Source organism: Myotis lucifugus, unplaced genomic scaffold (genome assembly GCF_000147115.1).
Source record: "Myotis lucifugus unplaced genomic scaffold, Myoluc2.0 scaffold_727, whole genome shotgun sequence".
In the NCBI taxonomy this organism is placed as follows: domain Eukaryota; kingdom Metazoa; phylum Chordata; class Mammalia; order Chiroptera; family Vespertilionidae; genus Myotis; species Myotis lucifugus.
This window is the reverse complement of record NW_005871775.1, coordinates 4,261-7,057: the sequence shown is the minus strand read 5'-3', so window position 1 is coordinate 7,057 and position 2,797 is coordinate 4,261. Positions and strand designations below refer to the sequence as shown.

Sequence of the window (2,797 nt, the reverse complement as noted above, 5' to 3'; positions counted from 1 at the left end):
CTGAGCCCTTTAAGCTGGGACTTGTTTGTGACTCTGCCAGCAGGTCAGTCCGAGGCTCAACCCTATATCGGTTTCCCACAGGTATCAATACAGATGTAACAGGAGAATAAAGAGAGAACCTGGCTAGAGAACCTGGCTAGAGACGCTGGCTGTGCTGATCATCTGAACGCTGTCTCCGTGTCATTCTTTCTTCGCCGATGCTGTCCACACCGTTGGGAACCCCTGGGCCTGCTGGGGCTGGACCCCAACATTCATCTTCCCACTACTGATTTAATGTGGGTGAAAAGAGAACAGAAATCTTTGTCCTCTGACTTTGGAAATCTTGTTGAACCTTCAAACTTGCAATGTTGAGGGTTCCAAGTCAGCCACCTCCAGCAGAAATGTCGAGTGGCCCTGTAGCTGAGAGCTGGTGCCACACTGAGATCAAGGTAGTGAAATTCTGCCACATGTGTACCATCGGTAACTTTAGCTTTTGCTGGCAGGAAGTGGGTGACGTCATTCAAAGTTCCACCTTTTCATCAGAAGCCATTGATCAACTGACATGGCGTTTGAGGGTATACCCGAAAAGGCTAGACGAAGAAAGCAAAGATTACCTGTCACTTTACCTGTCTGGTCAGTTCTCCAAAGTGTATATTTTTGGCAAAATTCAAACTCTCCATCCTGAATGATAAGGGAGAAGAAATCAAATCTTTGGAGAGTCACCGGGCATATAGCTTTGTACAAGGCAAAGCCTGTGGATTCAAGAAATTCATCCGTAGAGATGTTCTTTTGGATGAAGACAATAGCCTTCTCCCTGATGACAAGCTGACTCTCTTCTGTGAGGTGAGTGTGGCGCAAGATTTCTTCACCATTTCTGGCCAGAGTACCACGAAGATGGTGAAGGTTCCTTAATGCCAGGTGGCCCATGCGCCAGGAGGACTTTGGGAAAATTCCTGGTTCACAGACTGTTGTTTCTGGCCAGGAACTCCAGGCTCACAAAGCTATCTTAGCAGCTCGTCCCCCAGTGTTTAGGGCCATGTTTGCACATGCAATGGAGGAGAGCAACAAGAGTCCGGTTGAAATCATTGACATGCAGCCTGGAGTTCTTAAGGAAATGATGTGCTTCATTTACAAGGGGAAGGCTCTGTACCTGGACAAAATGGCTGATGGTTTGCTGGCAGCTGCTGACAAGTATGTCCTGGAGCTTTTGAAGGTCATGTGTGAGGAAGCCCTCAGCAGACACATCTCTGAGGAGGATGCTGCAGAAATGCTCACCTTGGCTGACCTCCACAGCTCAGATCGACTGAAACCTCAGGCAGTGGACTTCATCAACTCTCACACTGAGGATGTCTTGGAGACTGAGAGGTGGCAGGCCATGGTGGGGTCCCATCCTCACTTGGTGGCTGAGATGTACCGCTCTCTGGCTTCAGCACAGGGCGCCTGTCTGGGACCCGCACGCAAGCGCCTGAAGCAGTCCTGAGATCCTGCCTGTTGTAAGACCCCTTTGATTTTCCAGAAGCGGAAGTCACTGTTGCTGCCATTGAGCATCTGGTAGACAGCCCAATCTGGGGAGTTTCCATCTGCTGTCGGGGGAAGGCTGCATCTCGGCCCAAGATTTTAGGTTCATTATTTTCCTTAAAGAAATCACATTTTCAAATGCATCTTTATTGATTTCAGAGAGGAAGGGGTTGGGAGAGAGGGAGAAACATCAACGATGAGAGTGACTCTTCCGTAAACTGACTCCCGCATGCACCCTACTGGCGATCAAACCCACCACCAAGGCATCTGCCCTGACCACCAATGGATCCTAGATTGACACACACCGACCGAGCAACATTGGCCAGGCTAAGGATATGTTCGTCCATAGATTTTTAGAGGGAGTGCCAAGGAGGGAAGGAAAGGCAGAGACAGACTCCGAGAAAGAGAAAGAGATGCAATGCCCAGACAGATGCATTGCGAGGGATGGAACTGCAACCCAGTTATGCACCCTTGAGTGGAATCAAACCCCTGACCCTTCAGGTCTGAGCCAAAGCTCTAAACACTGAGACACTGACCAGGGTGAGATGAGTCTTCCATTGGGCCATAAACATTTACATTTAGAAAAATGTTCCAAAGTCCGTCTTTAGGGACTTGCTTGTTCTGCAGATGTTGCAGTCATCTCTGCACTTTGTTAGCTATAAAAACCAACACTGCTCTTGCTGTCATGACCTCATAATAAATTGGTCTTGAAAGACCAATTTTTGCCTCAGGACTCTCTTTGCAAAGTGTCCACCTGATTTCTTTTTCTTTTTGCAGCGACTATCACTTTGCAGCCAGGAAGGACTCATAGTCTTGTCTTCCTACCTGCAGGTTTGATAAACCTTTGTGTGGGATGTGGTCCTCAGGTGCACATGTTGTCTCTGCTGTATCTGAGTGTTGTCAATACTGGGGTGCTCAGACTTCTACATCTGGGAGACATGACTGGGAGATAGAAGTGGCAGACATTGGAATTGTGCTGCTGGCGTCTGTAGTGATGATTGGAAAGAGGAATAGGAATGTACACAAGGAACTCTTTCTTCTTGGCTGTGCTAAAACCCACATCCACTACAATGTCCTCACCTCCTCCCCACTTTTACTGCAATATGTGCCCTAACCTATTGGCTGAGTAGGGGCGTTCCTGGATTACGAAGGTGGAAGTGCGACCTTTATAAATGTAGCTCAAAGTTCCTTATATGTAGAATCTCTTGCTGCTCTTTCTCTCTCTGTCTCAGGCCTACCTTTTGCTTTAGTCACTTTTGACTGGAAATAGATTAGGAATCATTCTACATGCCAGGGAACT

At 47.9% G+C, this 2,797-nt stretch overlaps 1 pseudogene; it reads left to right on the top strand.

Moving 5' to 3' along the window:
* The first annotated feature begins 344 nt into the window (after positions 1–344).
* LOC102434992 lies at positions 345–1,459 on the top strand (annotated as a pseudogene).
* Positions 1,460–2,797: the final 1,338 nt, after the last annotated feature.